The following is a 19,840-nucleotide window of genomic DNA, read 5'->3' on the forward strand; positions in this document are numbered from 1 at the left end:
CACCGAAGGAATCACACCATAAGGCTGTGAAACATATTCTTCGATGTCTAGCTCACACACCAACACTTGGATTATGGTACCCCAAGGGCTCGGCTTTTGATCTCATTGGATATTCTAACTCTGACTATGCTGGTGATCGTGTGGACCGCAAGTCAACATCTGGTACATGTCATTTCCTCGGACGATCTTTGGTCTGTTGGTCCTCGAAGAAACAGAACTGCGTATCACTGTCTACTGCTGAAGCTGAGTACAATGCTGCTGGTTCTTGCTGTGCTGAATTGTTGTGGATGAAGCAAACTCTCAAGGACTACGGCGTCAACGTGATGAATGTGCCTCTCTTCTGTGACAATGAGAGTGCCATCAAGATTGCTCACAACCCAGTCCAGCACTCAAAGACAAAGCACATTCAGATTCGTCATCATTTTCTTCACGATCATGTGTTGAAGGGCGACATTTCTATTGAGCATGTGAAGACCGAAGAACAGCTAGCCGATATCTTCACAAAGCCCTTGGATGAGAAGAGATTTAGCAAGTTGCGGTGTGAGCTAAATATCCTAGAATCTTCGAATGTTCTTTGAAAAGGACACTCATCCTAACACTTATGCAAAATTGATGACTTAGATGTGCAACACATGAAGAAACGTTTTTCTTCAATCAATGAAGAATAACACTCTAAGTGTGAAGAAATTAATGAAGAATTTGATTCTCAGAGCCCTACAACAATTGTACGCGGTGTCTGAAATCATCATTCTTATAGGGTGGGTCACGCCACCACAAAAGTTGAAAATCTTCAATTTGAGTTTTTTTTCGGTTTTTGAAATTCCTCAATTGTTCATGTTCTTCAACTTTGCATTGTCTTCACCTTCTCCGTCGTTTTTCTTCATTGGCTATATATATATATGAGTTTATGTCCTCTACAACATTCACTTATGGCTAATTCTTCAAGTTGGTTTTTCTGCTAAGTGAATGTGATCGGACCCTTCCCCCTCTATGCTATACTCAACCCAATCTATTCACAAATTCTTCATGTGCGTTCTATTTGAAACTCGTTCAAAATCTTCACTGTGTCCTTGTCAGCTGAAGAATTTGCGAACGGAACGTTTAACTTATCTTATCCAAATTTTCAGCTTTGCCGCTCAAACCGTTCCGCATCCCACGAAATACTTATCTATCCACCCACGATCTAACACGATCTCCACTTCTGAGTACGTGGGTGACACATGTCAAGCGAATGAGAAGGGTCAGGGGCACGTTTGTCCAAAATCTTCGGGTGAACAGTTTTTCACCGTGGCTATAAATACCCCCTCTCCCCTTCCTCACTTCCTTTACTCCGCTCGACCTCTCTCCAGCTCGAGCTTCTCAAACCCTAGCGCCATCGCTACTTCATCGTCGCCGGTGAGGAAGAGCTTCACTGCCTCGACCTCGTCGTCGCTGTACTCGCGCCGGCCGCGGAAATCTTCACTCCGCCGCCGCCATAGCCGTCTTCCTCCGCCGAGTTAGGGCGTGGAAGATCTGCACAGACGAACTTCTCATCTCTACCTCACAGTTCGTCGTGTTCTTCGTTCAGGGTAATTAAAAGTTACTTTTACTGCCCTCCTTGATTCAAATGATTTCTACAAAATCTTCAAAGGTGTTTATTCTTCAAATTCTTCACACACTAAACACCTCACATGTCATCTGTTCTTGATTCGTTTCTCTAAGCAATAATTTTTCTTCAAGATTCCTCAACTGTGTGGATCTTCGATCTATACAAGTCTGGAACCTAAGACAAAGAACGCTTAGTGAAATTCTTCAAGACTCATCTGGCTAAATTCCTCAAACTTGTTCTTTTTGAAAAATCTTCTGAGAACGCATATGACCTCTTAAAATTCCTCGCAATTATACTCTGTTCACATGTACTCATGTCCGCTGCTGAATCACTAGGTTCTCATCAACTTAACTCATTTGCAGCGTTTCTCAAAGAAAGGTTGCATATTTCTTCAGAGAATTCAATTGTTCAAATTCCTCATCTGAAGAAAATGGCTGATGGAAAGAAGCCACAGAAAGGAGGAAAGAGGCCTGAGATCAACACTGCATTTGAAATCCCTGAGGACATCTATGCTGGGTACTGCACGCCCCCTGAGGAAGATAAAAATCAGCGCAAGGTGCACATTCAGAAGATAGAGAGGAGATGGGCAAGAGAGTGGAGGGAGTACAGATATGTGACTCCCAAGTACATGAAGAATTTCGCACTCAATCCTCCATACTCAAGACCTCCGTTGGCACCTGGCCAAGAAGTTGGTCTCACTAGCCTCAAGCGTGGTGAAGATTATCCTGATGAATGGGCCAAGCGCCAGGCCAAGCTGGCTAAACAAGCTAGAGAAGCAGTGAGGAAATTCAATGAAGACTCTGCTGCTGCTGCTGCCGCTGAGGTCTCTGTCAAGCCGAAGAAATCCATGGCAAAGAAGCCTGCGCATAAGCCAAGTGCTTCACCGTCAATGTCCTCACGGCCAATTCCTCACGCTGCTCCTGCTCCTCCAAAGTCCTCAGCTGCTCCGACCAAATCCTCAGCACATGTGCATCTTGCCACGTGCCAAAGGACTACAGGCATCTCTATTGCCTCAGGAGTTTCAGCTAGTTCCTCAGCTGCACCAAATTCTTCAACAGGACCCTCTCTGCTGAAGACAAAGACCACTGCTGGACGAGGCTCTCGCCCAAGTCCTCACAAGAAGCAAGTCGCCTTCCAAGTGCCGTCTGAAGAAGACAAAGCTGATGATGAAGAACTTGCTGAAATCATCGGAGATAGGCAAGTCAGGGCCGCTAGAGCCAAGGGCACAAATGTGCCTCTGCTTTTGGATCCAAAGTTGATCCTCGATTACATTGATCTCTGGCACAAGGACCCAAACACTCCTATGCCTGACTTCAAGCTGACTCCTGGCCAAAGTCATATGCTGACTGCCTTCATCCAAGAAGAGAAATGGAAATTTGAGAAGGCCAGGCAGCTCAAGAAAGTGCAGTACCGGAAGGAGAAATTCCTGAAGAACAACGTTGTCTCTATCACAACTGATGAACTTGTGAAGATCCAGTCTGAAATCAAAGTCCTCAGCGATGATTCAATGCTTACTATGCTGATTGGAAAGGAGCCAAGGTCAGGTTTGTTAAACTGACTGAGAAGTTCACCTCCAATGTTGCAGCCCCATTGCAACAAGAAATTCCTCAGGCTGAAGCATCTGCTCAGCCAACTGAAGAACATGCCAGCACCGCTGATGACATTCAGGCTGCTGAAGAAAATGTGAGTTCCAGGGCTGATCACTGCATTCCAGCCGCTGATAAAATTGCCAGGGCATCCACTAGTGGTGCGCCTCAAGAAAATGAAGAGGTCAGGGCAACTGCATCAGTTGTGCCTGAAGAAAATCAACCACATTCCTCTGCTCCTCCTGCGCCTACCCAACTCCAATTCTTCCATCTGCATCAGATGTGAAGAAGACCAAGGATGCAGAGCGTGCAGCAGTGAAGAAAAGGAAAGCATCAGCTCCTTCAGATTCTTCAGCACCGAAGAAGATGAAGAAATTGACAAGCTCATTTGCTAATCCAATTGATGTTGTTCCTGTTTCCTCCATACCATCAAAGGAAATCGTCCCTTTTGATGAAGAATATGTGATCCCTAGCGGATCTGATGAAAAAAATCCTTCTGCTGCTTCGTCAGAGCAGATGGATGAAGAAATTGAAGTGGATAAAATCCCTTCAACCCCCACAGTTTCCTCGCCTATGCCTTAGTTTACTGCTAAAGAGGCCAGCGTTGAAGAAATAGAAGATGAATGGGTGGACATTGGCTGTACCACACCAGTGATGAATGATGACTTTTGGGAAAGTCAGCACCCCAACTCTCCACTCTTCACACCATTGCAACAAATTCCTCAGTCCCCAGCAACTACAGTTCAAATGGGATCTGATGAAGCTCATGAAGAAATTCCAGCCACTAGTGCTGAAGAAAATGAAAATGAAGAATTGAAGACCCAGGCTGCCACTGAAGAGGAACTAGAAATTCCTCAGCCTGAAGAACCTGAGATTGCGATTCCTGAGGTTGTAATGCAACTGACTGACACTCCTCTGCCCAAACCAAATGATCCATTCTCAAGGAAGCAAAAATTCAAGGCTAATGATTTCTTCGACGAGCACGTATTCTTCACTTATTACAACCCCTATGACTCTGCTCGCATTAGGAAGAGGCGTTTCTGGACTGCCAGCCAGGAAAATTTTTATTCCTCAGTGCTGTTCAACAAAGACAAAGTCTTCGATCATGAGCACATTCCTCACGTGGATATGGAATCTCTGCCGTGCTTCGTGCCAGTCCTCACTGTTCTTTACGACGCTGGACTGTTAAATTTCTGCACTGATATATGTGATTGGAATGAAGAGCTCATTCTTCAATTTTATGCAACTCTACACATCACCGGAGACTCTGAAGATGTGAATTCATGGGTGCTGGACTGGATGTCTGAAAATACTCACTACAAGGCACCAGCTACTGAATTGCTTCGTGCTTTGCCTCTCAGTCCTCCCCTTGAAGCTGCTCGTTGTGTCTACAGTGAACCTGAGCTTACTTATCACTATATGCAAGTGCTAATGAAGCCATTGAAGCAAGGTCAGGCCCCAAGAACAAAATTCCTTGTGAAGGAATTGTTATATGTGCCTCGGACTGTCTATCGCATTATGACGAAGACATTGAGTCCTATCAAGGGCCACGACTCGAATGAAGAAGAAGTCGTTGGCATCATGAAGAGTCTTCTTTTCAATATCATTCATGGCGTTCCCGTCAACTTCCATGATTTCTTCATGAGGACTCTGGCCAATGTCGCAATGTCACCGTTTGAGTTGAAGCCTTATGCTCCGCGGATTATGAGATTCATCAGATTAAGGTCTTCACTCAACTACAAAGCTGATACACTGAACCATTGCAACTACTTGCCCCTGATTGAAGTCCTCAAATGGACATTTTCCTCAGCTGATGAAAAGGGCAAGGCTACTGCTGTTATTGATGAAGGCATTCGTCCAATGGATGGTCAATTTCGCAAGGCTGCATCCTACTCCACCAATGATGACTCTGCCACCCATGACTCTGCCGCCAACGCAACCAAGCCAAATCCTCAAGGCACAGCTCCCAGGGTGATGACTGACCGTGAGCTTCTCCTCAGTCTTCACCAGAAGGTTGATCGCAATCACAAATGGGTCAAGCATCAGTTTGGTTCAATTCTTCACAACATGACTGCTACCCACAATGCAGTGAAGAAAAACCATTACTACCTCCATGAAACCTTCAACCGTACCTGGGCTATTCTGTCTCACATTTATAGCGCAGAAGATCTGAAGAAAATGGGTATCAAGGAGGACTTTGACTGGTCTGCACCTCCACCAAAGAAATACAAGAAGGTCAAGGTTCCATCCTTGGTGGCCAGCTCCTATTCTTCATCACGTGACACCGACGAGCATGAAGACTTGGACGACACTGCCGCAGGCCCTACTACAACAAACGACCCGAACAACACTGGCGCTCCTTCATCAACTTGATATTCTTCAGGGGCGTTAGTTCTCATTTTCGAACCTTTTGTTCATTCGATAACAAAGGGGGAGAAATTTGAGTTAGTCTTCAAGCGGGTCTATCTATATGGGCGTTTTTTTTTCTAAGTTACAACTCTCGTTCGTCTGATGACTTTGTTGGATCGAGTTGTAAACTTAAACTCTATGGTGGCCTGATACTTTTGCTGTTTCTTCTGCATGCTTATTCCTCGTTAATGTTATTGCACGCATGTTGAATTACATCAGTCACCATATTTCATCATGCATTTCAAATTCTTTATATATTATGACAAATGCGTGTATGAATTACAAGATATAGGGGGAGATCTCCATGATTTTACTCTTCAAGTGTGCATTGCTTCAAAAGCAAATTCCTCACTATGCACATCTTCAGGGGGAGTTCTTCTATATCTTGCAATCAAATTCCTCAATATCAGTATTTACACTTCATATGTTTATCCCCGTTGAAAACTTAACCTATATTGTCATCAATCACCAAAAAGGGGAGATTGTAAGTGCATCTAGTGCCCCTTAGTGATTTTGGTGTATTGAAGACTTATAGGTTAAGGGACTAATGTGTTTATGAGTGTACACAGGTCTATAAGTCTATGAGGAGTTTGATATTTACAGAGAAAGTCGACCCCTAAAATGAAGTTCTTCGACTGAAGACTTTGGATTTCTGAAGACTTTCTGAAGACTTTGAAAGAGAAGAAATTGGTGTGACCTTGAAGACTTGGTATTCATTTGAGGGACATGAAGCGTGAAGACTTTTGTTTTCGTAGTTTCATTTCCCTTTCTTGAGTCATAGGAAACACCGTACTGTTAAAGGGGGTCGAGAAAATAGTAAGGAAAAATTTCCATGTGATGCTCAACTCAAAATCCTACACCTAACAATCCCTTCGAGTGAAGCCATTGGAAATCTCATACAGTTTAGTCATATTCTTCAGTGACAGAGACGAAGTTCTTCTGGTCTCTGAGGAATTTGTTCTGACTGAGGAGTTAGGAATTCGCCAGTGCGGATTGCCTACAAAGTGAGGAACATGATAGCCCTGAGGAATTTGAGCCTCAAATTTCCGACTGTTGCTGTGCTATGCGCCAGCTGTCCCAAAATATCTACCCACCTAACGGTCATATCATTGAAGGGCATTTATGTCTTATCATGTCGGGCTGCTCCCTAGGCTATAAATAGCCGCCCCCTACAACCACTAGTTGGTTGGCTGCTCCGAGAGAAACTAACACTTCTCATTTGAGAGCATCCCATCCTCCGAGGACTTTGAGCGAAAATCATCAAGTGAGGAAAACCCAAACCCAAACACCTAAAAACCCAAAGTGATTGAGCATCACTGAAGAGATTGATCCTGTGTGGATCCGACGCTTGTTACCTTTGAAGACTGTGCTTCTTCCAGACGGTTAGGCGTCATGGTCTAGAGCATCCAAGAGGAATTGCGGATCGCCGAGTGACCGAGTTTGTGAAGGTTCGGAAGTCACCTGAAGACTTACACGAGTGATTGGGCGAGGTCTGTGTGACCTTAGCTCAAGGAGAATACGGTGAGGACTGTGTGTCCTCGGGTTTAAATACCTAGCCGTTCCGACCAGATGTACAACTGAGACATCAGTTGGAACTGGTCTACCAAATCATTGTCTTCACCAAGCCTACTGGTTCTATTTCCTCAACTCTTTCATTTCCTCATAACTGTGTTGTGCACTTATTCATATCTGTGTTTGAAGACATTGACTGAAGACTTTCTCAATTTCTTCAGTCTGTTTGTCTTCATCCTATGTTATCCTGTGTTTACGCTTTCTGTACTCTGTGCTTGTCTTCATTTCATCATGATGACCATGCTTGTGTTCTGCTATGCATACTTTTGAGTACTTATTCCGTTGCAAGTAGTTCTTCGCTAAGGAATTTCCTCACTGGAAAATTCCTCGGTGAAGAATTCATAAAAATCGCCTATTCACCCCCCTCTAGTCGATATAAAGCACTTTCAAGTATGCTAGCCCTCCACCGACGCGCCGCTTCCAATGGCGGAGGAAGTGAGAGGTCGCGTCACCTTGTGTCCAGATCTGAGATGCCACGTGTACCAGATGAATGACTCCAAGTTCGACCACCGTGATGCTAGGTGCGAGCCAAGGAACACTATTCAAGAGACCCCCCTCATAATTTTCCTACCGAAGAATCTGCTGAAGAATTCATTCCAGAACGTGAAGAACGTCGAGCTAATGCACCTGAAGAAAATGGTGCTGAAGAAAATGCTGATCAAATTCCTCGACGACAACCTGCTCATCCTCGCGTTGCAAAAGAAGTGCAAGTTGAAAAGATCATCGGTGACATTGAAGCACCAGGTCCTCTCACACGCTCAAAAGCTTCACATTTATCTAACTTTTGTGGGCACTATGCTTTTGTCTCTATCACAGAGCCCACTAAGGTAGATGAAGCATTTCTGGAGCCTGAGTGGATTCAGGCCATGCAAGAAGAATTACATCAATTCGAACTCAACAACGTTTGGGGACTGGTTAAACGTCCAGATCCTCGCAAGCACAATATCATTGGCACAAAGTGGTTTTACCGCAACAAGCAAGATGAAGATGGCCTTGTGGTGAGGAATAAGGCACGACTTGTAGCTCAAGGCTACACACAGGTTGAAGGAATTGATTTCGATGAAACTTTTGCACCTATTGCTAGACTTGAAGCTATTCGCATATTACTTGCTTATGCTAACCATCATGATATCACTTTATATCAAATGGATGTGAAAAGTGCATTCCTCAATGTTAAGCTTGAGGAAGAAGTATATGTTGCTCAACCCCCAGGTTTTGAAGATCCAAACCATCCCGACAAAGTCTTCAGACTCAATAAGGCCCTCTATGGCCTCAAGCAGGCCCCTCGGGCATGGTGTGATACTTTGAAGGAATTCCTCATGAAGAAAGGCTTCAAACCCGGTTCACTCGACCCTACTCTTTTCACTAAATCTTATGATGGTGAATTGTTTGTGTGCCAAATATATGTTGATGATATTATCTTTGGCTGTACTGACCAACGTTATAGTGATGAATTTGCCTATATGATGAGTGAAGAATATCAAATGTCTATGATGGGAGAGTTGAAATTCTTCTTAGATCTTCAAATTCGTCAACAGCGCAATGGCATATTCATATCTCAGGAGAAATACCTCCAGGATGTACTGAGGAAATTCGGCATGCAAGATTGCAAAGGCGTCAAAATTCCGATGCCCACAAATGGCCATCTGTGCACTGATGAAAATGGTATTGACTTCGATTAAAAGGTATACCGCTCCATGATTGGTTCTTTATTGTATTTATGTGCATCTAGGCCAAATATTATGCTTAGTGTTTGCATGTGTGCCCGATTTCAAGCTACACCGAAGGAATCACACCATAAGGCTGTGAAACATATTCTTCGATGTCTAGCTCACACACCAACACTTGGATTATGGTACCCCAAGGGCTCGGCTTTTGATCTCATTGGATATTCTAACTCTGACTATGCTGGTGATCGTGTGGACCGCAAGTCAACATCTGGTACATGTCATTTCCTCGGACGATCTTTGGTCTGTTGGTCCTCGAAGAAACAGAACTGCGTATCACTGTCTACTGCTGAAGCTGAGTACAATGCTGCTGGTTCTTGCTGTGCTCAATTGTTGTGGATGAAGCAAACTCTCAAGGACTACGGCGTCAACGTGATGAATGTGCCTCTCTTCTGTGACAATGAGAGTGCCATCAAGATTGCTCACAACCCAGTCCAGCACTCAAAGACAAAGCACATTCAGATTCGTCATCATTTTCTTCACGATCATGTGTTGAAGGGCGACATTTCTATTGAGAATGTGAAGACCGAAGAACAGCTAGCCGATATCTTCACAAAGCCCTTGGATGAGAAGAGATTTAGCAAGTTGCGGTGTGAGCTAAATATCCTAGAATCTTCGAATGTTCTTTGAAAAGGACACTCATCCTAACACTTATGCAAAATTGATGACTTAGATGTGCAACACATGAAGAAACGTTTTTCTTCAATCAATGAAGAATAACACTCTAAGTGTGAAGAAATTAATGAAGAATTTGATTCTCAGAGCCCTACAACAATTGTACGCGGTGTCTGAAATCATCATTCTTATAGGGTGGGTCACGCCACCACAAAAGTTGAAAATCTTCAATTTGAGTTTTTTTCGGTTTTTGAAATTCCTCAATTGTTCATGTTCTTCAACTTTGCATTGTCTTCACCTTCTCCGTCGTTTTTCTTCATTGGCTATATATATATATGAGTTTATGTCCTCTACAACATTCACTTATGGCTAATTCTTCAAGTTGGTTTTTCTGCTAAGTGAATGTGATCGGACCCTTCCCCCTCTATGCTATACTCAACCCAATCTATTCACAAATTCTTCATGTGCGTTCTATTTGAAACTCGTTCAAAATCTTCACTGTGTCCTTGTCAGCTGAAGAATTTGCGAACGGAACGTTTAACTTATCTTATCCAAATTTTCAGCTTTGCCGCTCAAACCGTTCCGCATCCCACGAAATACTTATCTATCCACCCACGATCTAACACGATCTCCACTTCTGAGTACGTGGGTGACACATGTCAAGCGAATGAGAAGGGTCAGGGGCACGTTTGTCCAAAATCTTCGGGTGAACAGTTTTTCACCGTGGCTATAAATACCCCCTCTCCCCTTCCTCACTTCCTTTACTCCGCTCGACCTCTCTCCAGCTCGAGCTTCTCAAACCCTAGCGCCATCGCTACTTCATCGTCGCCGGTGAGGAAGAGCTTCACTGCCTCGACCTCGTCGTCGCTGTACTCGCGCCGGCCGCGGAAATCTTCACTCCGCCGCCGCCATAGCCGTCTTCCTCCGCCGAGTTAGGGCGTGGAAGATCTGCACAGACGAACTTCTCATCTCTACCTCACAGTTCGTCGTGTTCTTCGTTCAAGGTAATTAAAAGTTACTTTTACTGCCCTCCTTGATTCAAATGATTTCTACAAAATCTTCAAAGGTGTTTATTCTTCAAATTCTTCACACACTAAACACCTCACATGTCATCTGTTCTTGATTCGTTTCTCTAAGCAATAATTTTTCTTCAAGATTCCTCAACTGTGTGGATCTTCGATCTATACAAGTCTGGAACCTAAGACAAAGAACGCTTAGTGAAATTCTTCAAGACTCATCTGGCTAAATTCCTCAAACTTGTTCTTTTTGAAAAATCTTCTGAGAACGCATATGACCTCTTCAAATTCCTCGCAATTATACTCTGTTCACATGTACTCATGTCCGCTGCTGAATCACTAGGTTCTCATCAACTTAACTCATTTGCAGCGTTTCTCAAAGAAAGGTTGCATATTTCTTCAGAGAATTCAATTGTTCAAATTCCTCATCTGAAGAAAATGGCTGATGGAAAGAAGCCACAGAAAGGAGGAAAGAGGCCTGAGATCAACACTGCATTTGAAATCCCTGAGGACATCTATGCTGGGTACTGCACGCCCCCTGAGGAAGATAAAAATCAGCGCAAGGTGCACATTCAGAAGATAGAGAGGAGATGGGCAAGAGAGTGGAGGGAGTACAGATATGTGACTCCCAAGTACATGAAGAATTTCGCACTCAATCCTCCATACTCAAGACCTCCGTTGGCACCTGGCCAAGAAGTTGGTCTCACTAGCCTCAAGCGTGGTGAAGATTATCCTGATGAATGGGCCAAGCGCCAGGCCAAGCTGGCTAAACAAGCTAGAGAAGCAGTGAGGAAATTCAATGAAGACTCTGCTGCTGCTGCTGCCGCTGAGGTCTCTGTCAAGCCGAAGAAATCCATGGCAAAGAAGCCTGCGCATAAGCCAAGTGCTTCACCGTCAATGTCCACACGGCCAATTCCTCACGCTGCTCCTGCTCCTCCAAAGTCCTCAGCTGCTCCGACCAAATCCTCAGCACCTGTGCATCTTGCCACGTGCCAAAGGACTACAGGCATCTCTATTGCCTCAGGAGTTTCAGCTAGTTCCTCAGCTGCACCAAATTCTTCAACAGGACCCTCTCTGCTGAAGACAAAGACCACTGCTGGACGAGGCTCTCGCCCAAGTCCTCACAAGAAGCAAGTCGCCTTCCAAGTGCCGTCTGAAGAAGACAAAGCTGATGATGAAGAACTTGCTGAAATCATCGGAGATAGGCAAGTCAGGGCCGCTAGAGCCAAGGGCACAAATGTGCCTCTGCTTTTGGATCCAAAGTTGATCCTCGATTACATTGATCTCTGGCACAAGGACCCAAACACTCCTATGCCTGACTTCAAGCTGACTCCTGGCCAAAGTCATATGCTGACTGCCTTCATCCAAGAAGAGAAATGGAAATTTGAGAAGGCCAGGCAGCTCAAGAAAGTGCAGTACCGGAAGGAGAAATTCCTGAAGAACAACGTTGTCTCTATCACAACTGATGAACTTGTGAAGATCCAGTCTGAAATCAAAGTCCTCAGCGATGATTCAATGCTTACTATGCTGATTGGAAAGGAGCCAAGGTCAGGTTTGTTAAACTGACTGAGAAGTTCACCTCCAATGTTGCAGCCCCATTGCAACAAGAAATTCCTCAGGCTGAAGCATCTGCTCAGCCAACTGAAGAACATGCCAGCACCGCTGATGACATTCAGGCTGCTGAAGAAAATGTGAGTTCCAGGGCTGATCACTGCATTCCAGCCGCTGATAAAATTGCCAGGGCATCCACTAGTGGTGCGCCTCAAGAAAATGAAGAGGTCAGGGCAACTGCATCAGTTGTGCCTGAAGAAAATCAACCACATTCCTCTGCTCCTCCTGCGCCTACCCAACTCCAATTCTTCCATCTGCATCAGATGTGAAGAAGACCAAGGATGCAGAGCGTGCAGCAGTGAAGAAAAGGAAAGCATCAGCTCCTTCAGATTCTTCAGCACCGAAGAAGATGAAGAAATTGACAAGCTCATTTGCTAATCCAATTGATGTTGTTCCTGTTTCCTCCATACCATCAAAGGAAATCGTCCCTTTTGATGAAGAATATGTGATCCCTAGCGGATCTGATGAAAAAAATCCTTCTGCTGCTTCGTCAGAGCAGATGGATGAAGAAATTGAAGTGGATAAAATCCCTTCAACCCCCATAGTTTCCTCGCCTATGCCTTAGTTTACTGCTAAAGAGGCCAGCGTTGAAGAAATAGAAGATGAATGGGTGGACATTGGCTGTACCACACCAGTGATGAATGATGACTTTTGGGAAAGTCAGCACCCCAACTCTCCACTCTTCACACCATTGCAACAAATTCCTCAGTCCCCAGCAACTACAGTTCAAATGGGATCTGATGAAGCTCATGAAGAAATTCCAGCCACTAGTGCTGAAGAAAATGAAAATGAAGAATTGAAGACCCAGGCTGCCACTGAAGAGGAACTAGAAATTCCTCAGCCTGAAGAACCTGAGATTGCGATTCCTGAGGTTGTAATGCAACTGACTGACACTCCTCTGCCCAAACCAAATGATCCATTCTCAAGGAAGCAAAAATTCAAGGCTAATGATTTCTTCGACGAGCACGTATTCTTCACTGATTACAACCCCTATGACTCTGCTCGCATTAGGAAGAGGCGTTTCTGGACTGCCAGCCAGGAAAATTTTTATTCCTCAGTGCTGTTCAACAAAGACAAAGTCTTCGATCATGAGCACATTCCTCACGTGGATATGGAATCTCTGCCGTGCTTCGTGCCAGTCCTCACTGTTCTTTACGACGCTGGACTGTTAAATTTCTGCACTGATATATGTGATTGGAATGAAGAGCTCATTCTTCAATTTTATGCAACTCTGCACATCACCGGAGACTCTGAAGATGTGAATTCATGGGTGCTGGACTGGATGTCTGAAAATACTCACTACAAGGCACCAGCTACTGAATTGCTTCGTGCTTTGCCTCTCAGTCCTCCCCTTGAAGCTGCTCGTTGTGTCTACAGTGAACCTGAGCTTACTTATCACTATATGCAAGTGCAAATGAAGCCATTGAAGCAAGGTCAGGCCCCAAGAACAAAATTCCTTGTGAAGGAATTGTTATATGTGCCTCGGACTGTCTATCGCATTATGACGAAGACATTGAGTCCTATCAAGGGCCACGACTCGAATGAAGAAGAAGTCGTTGGCATCATGAAGAGTCTTCTTTTCAATATCATTCATGGCGTTCCCGTCAACTTCCATGATTTCTTCATGAGGACTCTGGCCAATGTCGCAATGTCACCGTTTGAGTTGAAGCCTTATGCTCCGCGGATTATGAGATTCATCAGATTAAGGTCTTCACTCAACTACAAAGCTGATACACTGAACCATTGCAACTACTTGCCCCTGATTGAAGTCCTCAAATGGACATTTTCCTCAGCTGATGAAAAGGGCAAGGCTACTGCTGTTATTGATGAAGGCATTCGTCCAATGGATGGTCAATTTCGCAAGGCTGCATCCTACTCCACCAATGATGACTCTGCCACCCATGACTCTGCCGCCAACGCAACCAAGCCAAATCCTCAAGGCACAGCTCCCAGGGTGATGACTGACCGTGAGCTTCTCCTCAGTCTTCACCAGAAGGTTGATCGCAATCACAAATGGGTCAAGCATCAGTTTGGTTCAATTCTTCACAACATGACTGCTACCCACAATGCAGTGAAGAAAAACCATTACTACCTCCATGAAACCTTCAACCGTACCTGGGCTATTCTGTCTCACATTTATAGCGCAGAAGATCTGAAGAAAATGGGTATCAAGGAGGACTTTGACTGGTCTGCACCTCCACCAAAGAAATACAAGAAGGTCAAGGTTCCATCCTTGGTGGCCAGCTCCTATTCTTCATCACGTGACACCGATGAGCATGAAGACTTGGACGACACTGCCGCAGGCCCTACTACAACAAACGACCCGAACAACACTGGCGCTCCTTCATCAACTTCATATTCTTCAGGGGCGTTAGTTCTCATTTTCGAACCTTTTGTTCATTCGATAACAAAGGGGGAGAAATTTGAGTTAGTCTTCAAGCGGGTCTATCTATATGGGCGTTTTTTTTCTAAGTTACAACTCTCGTTCGTCTGATGACTTTGTTGGATCGAGTTGTAAACTTAAACTCTATGGTGGCCTGATACTTTTGCTGTTTCTTCTGCATGCTTATTCCTCGTTAATGTTATTGCACGCATGTTGAATTACATCAGTCACCATATTTCATCATGCATTTCAAATTCTTCATATATTATGACAAATGCGTGTATGAATTACAAGATATAGGGGGAGATCTCCATGATTTTACTCTTCAAGTGTGCATTACTTCAAAAGCAAATTCCTCACTATGCACATCTTCAGGGGGAGTTCTTCTATATCTTGCAATCAAATTCCTCAATATCAGTATTTACACTTCATATGTTTATCCCCGTTGAAAACTTAACCTATATTGTCATCAATCACCAAAAAGGGGAGATTGTAAGTGCATCTAGTGCCCCTTAGTGATTTTGGTGTATTGAAGACTTATAGGTTAAGGGACTAATGTGTTTATGAGTGTACACAGGTCTATAAGTCTATGAGGAGTTTGATATTTACAGAGAAAGTCGACCCCTAAAATGAAGTTCTTCGACTGAAGACTTTGGATTTCTGAAGACTTTCTGAAGACTTTCTGAAGACTTTGAAAGAGAAGAAATTGGTGTGACCTTGAAGACTTGGTATTCATTTGAGGGACATGAAGCGTGAAGACTTTTGTTTTCGTAGTTTCATTTCCCTTTCTTGAGTCATAGGAAACACCGTACTGTTAAAGGGGGTCGAGAAAATAGTAAGGACAAATTTCCATGTGATGCTCAACTCAAAATCCTACACCTAACAATCCCTTCGAGTGAAGCCATTGGAAATCTCATACAGTTTAGTCATATTCTTCAGTGACAGAGACGAAGTTCTTCTGGTCTCTGAGGAATTTGTTCTGACTGAGGAGTTAGGAATTCGCCAGTGCGGATTGCCTACAAAGTGAGGAACATGATAGCCCTGAGGAATTTGAGCCTCAAATTTCCGACTGTTGCTGTGCTATGCGCCAGCTGTCCCAAAATATCTACCCACCTAACGGTCATATCATTGAAGGGCATTTATGTCTTATCATGTCGGGCTGCTCCCTAGGCTATAAATAGCCGCCCCCTACAACCACTAGTTGGTTGGCTGCTCCGAGAGAAACTAACACTTCTCATTTGAGAGCATCCCATCCTCCGAGGACTTTGAGCGAAAATCATCAAGTGAGGAAAACCCAAACCCAAACACCTAAAAACCCAAAGTGATTGAGCATCACTGAAGAGATTGATCCTGCGTGGATCCGACGCTTGTTACCTTTGAAGACTGTGCTTCTTCCAGACGGTTAGGCGTCATGGTCTAGAGCATCCAAGAGGAATTGCGGATCGCCGAGTGACCGAGTTTGTGAAGGTTCGGAAGTCACCTGAAGACTTACCACGAGTGATTGGGCGAGGTCTGTGTGACCTTAGCTCAAGGAGAATACGGTGAGGACTGTGTGTCCTCGGGTTTAAATACCTGGCCGTTCCGACCAGATGTACAACTGAGACATCAGTTGGAACTGGTCTACCAAATCATTGTCTTCACCAAGCCTACTGGTTCTATTTCCTCGACTCTTTCATTTCCTCATAACTGTGTTGTGCACTTATTCATATCTGTGTTTGAAGACATTGACTGAAGACTTTCTCAATTTCTTCAGTCTGTTTGTCTTCATCCTATGTTATCCTGTGTTTACGCTTTCTGTACTCTGTGCTTGTCTTCATTTCATCATGATGACCATGCTTGTGTTCTGCTATGCATACTTTTGAGTACTTATTCCGTTGCAAGTAGTTCTTCGCTAAGGAATTTCCTCACTTGAAAATTCCTCGGTGAAGAATTCATAAAAATCACCTATTCACCCCCCTCTAGTCGATATAAAGCACTTTCAAGTATGCTAGCCCTCCACCGACGCGCCGCTTCCAATGGCGGAGGAAGTGAGAGGTCGCGTCACCTTGTGTCCAGATCTGAGATGCCACGTGTACCAGATGAATGACTCCAAGTTCGACAAACGTGATGCTAGGTGCGAGCCAAGGAACACTGTTCAAGAGACCCCCCTCATAATTTTCCTACATTGGTCGTTTGATTCATAGGATAGAATTCTATAGGATTTTTTTCCTATGTAATCATGTTTTAATTGGCAATCTAGCATCCACTCCAACTTTTGTTTCACTTCCTTTGTTCCTACGAAGAGAGTACTTGCTCTAAATGATGTGCCGCTGCAAGAGCCGCCTATATTAATTAACCATGCTCTAAAAAGGTGGACCAGCTTTGGCTATAGTAGTACTGTACTAGGTTAGTAGGTGACCTTGCACTTGGCTCTTCTCCTCTTCCGGAAGTCGAACAATAATGATGGTACTACAATAGTAGTTCTGGCAATCTGACACCAAATGAACTACTGCACATCCACCGCTTGTAAACAAAAGTTTCTCCTCGTGCTGCGAGCCACCACACACGCGTTGGGCAGGGAGAAGGCATAGTAAGCAAGCTTCTCATCATTCTGCGAGTTGACGGGACACATCAAAGTTATTTATTAGTACTCTCTTCAAAAAGGGCTGACCATGTCCATGGCTACCATCCCGTGCTCTTTCATTGAGTGCGTGCACTATTCACGTGCCATCGAGGAGAAAAAATATTGCGTAGTACTAGGTGCCATCGAAGTGTACGACTCACTTACGCACTGCTTATCTCCATTTTCTTGCATGACACGCCACCTTGATGCTAGATGTCCCGCGTGTCATGGAGGCTTATAGTATGATTTTGTAAAATGGAGGCATATAGATGTCCCGCGTGTCGGCAACAGGATGAACAAAGCTCATGTCTTAACGAAAGAGTGGAAGAACATAGATTGCCGATGACCGAGAAGGAGCTACAAACCTCGGGGTGGAGCGTCTGCACTCATAATATTTTATATTATTCAGCGATATAAAATCAACCAAATTTTTCCACGTTCCTATACCATTCTATAGTATGAGAATAACTTTGAACGTAAGCCATTGATTCACACTATCCGATGGTCATAGTTGGAAAATCCAAACAAAACCAAGCATTGGATCCACTCTTTTTTCGAGATCAACTCTTTTAGCACTTAGATTGTTGCCGCCTGCCCACCTAGCCCACCTATATATCCGCTCACGTGTGATGACCACAGGAGCTATCCACTCAGATTGTATGTTAAAAAATAAAGGTCGATAACTAATGCGGCACCTCGGGCCAACGCGGCCAGATCGCATTTTGCACGAGAAATTACACACCATGTTTCGTTGACATGTGGTCCCGTTCCAACATGTCAGTGAGAAGACGGGCAGGCCTTTTGTACAATTACCGAAAGGACGTGTAGGCCGGGGCGCGTCTTCATGTACCGTGGCAAACTGGCAACTATCCACCGACTCTTCGCCTTTCCCTCTCGATTTGGAACTGCTGTCGCACGCTCTTCCTCCCTCCTCCATTTGCCTTCACCCTTCCTTCTGCCTTTGTTCGATCGTCTTCTCCATGGAGGGAACAAGCCGGAAATGACCCCATTATTCTTGCCCCGATCTGAAAGATGACGTGCTGGGGGAACTCATTGATCGGTGCGACGTCATCACCTCGGCTAGCATGGCAGGTTCGTTCAAGAACATTCTCGACTCAACTAATAACATCATTACAAGGAACCCAAGGGTCCAGGAGAGGTTTGATCTCCCCTATCTTCTTGGCCGTGACCCTGCTGACTGGCGCGGGGACGAGGGAAGCCTCGCCTTGTGCAAGTTGATGCCGCTTGATAATGATACGTATGATGTTAAGATGCCATCGCTTGAGGGCAAGGCCTGGGCAGGCGCAAATGTAGATTGGGTTGTTTATATTGGGTACAATTGCGAGTGGGAACTTGTGAATGTGTACACTCGTCAGCGGATTCCACTTCCAAAAATCTCCGAGTGCCCTGAGGTTGAGCACACAGATGATCTACGTACGTTCAAATATGATCATGGTGACTGTCGTCTACGGAAGATAGCAATTTCTCGAGTTTCCAACCGCTCTTGGAATTACAAGAACTATCAAGTTGTTGCTATCTTCGACAAGCTTGTTGCCATCCTTCGTGGTCCGACTAGATGGATATTGCTCAAAAATCAGTTTCTATACACGGATGTGTACTGTGATGCAATTGAATACGAGGGTCTGTGGCACTGTTTTTGAATGGGATCCTCATAGTTTCGGTACGTTTGTCTTCCACCGTAATTATAATTGTTTCATCCACATGCATGCGAGTTAGCAAGTTTCCCTTCTCTACTAATTAACCTTCTTCTTGTGTTTGCAAGGTCCTGTGAACATTCCACCGCCTATACTTGAAAATTTTTATAACCAAGGGGGAGATGAAGATGGTGATGATCACGAGCATGAGGATGAGGAGGGCCCATATACTCAGTGGCGCTTGGCAACTTCCGATGGATCACCCCTTCTTGTCTGTATACAGCCCACTGCTGATGTTACTACTGAGGGAGCAGGTGTTGTCTCCCATGGTCGCACTCTCCGGACCTATTCCAACTCCCGTTGCATGGTATTCGGGGTGGATACTAGTGTGCTAGCGCCAACACCTTCCCCCTGGTACATAATTGATAGTCTTGGAGCAAACTCGCTCTTCCTTGGACAAACCTATCCAATGATGGTGAAAGGCGATCCAACTGCTGTTGACACAATATTACTACCATTTATGAGAAGCAACTATATCTATACATCAGACATTGCGGTGGTTCCCTACCCTGGTCGTGATATAGTAGGCCGCTTCAGCCTGGATGATCAGTCCTGCGTTGTTCTCGAGATTGACAGTAGCTGGCTCTTCCGAGAGAATCGCTTGTGGTTCAAAGCAAGCGTTCCAACGCCGAGGATTGGTTGAGTTGAAGTTCAATTCATTGCTTGTTATTTGTTGCGTGATGAAAACTTTAGTATTTATAATGTATCCTCGTTGTTGTTGTGGGTTGATGACCTGTTGTATGTAATAAAATGATATGCCTGTGATAAACTTACTAAATTTATGAATGGCTATCGAGTCGCTTCTCTGAGTGGGTGCTGCGACGAGGCAAAAAAATATTTTCCGAATACATAATTGTGCGTTGCAACAGGTTATCGGATGAGGCCAATCAACAATAGTACACTATTTGTACTAGCTTCACATGCTGCACTATCTCTACGTCTACGTACGTAATACAACAAGTTTTAAACTTGACACCAGCCACCCATCCTCACAAAGAACACTTTTTAACCTAGCA

Source organism: Aegilops tauschii, chromosome 6 (genome assembly GCF_002575655.3).
Source record: "Aegilops tauschii subsp. strangulata cultivar AL8/78 chromosome 6, Aet v6.0, whole genome shotgun sequence".
Taxonomy (NCBI): Eukaryota; Viridiplantae; Streptophyta; class Magnoliopsida; order Poales; family Poaceae; genus Aegilops; species Aegilops tauschii.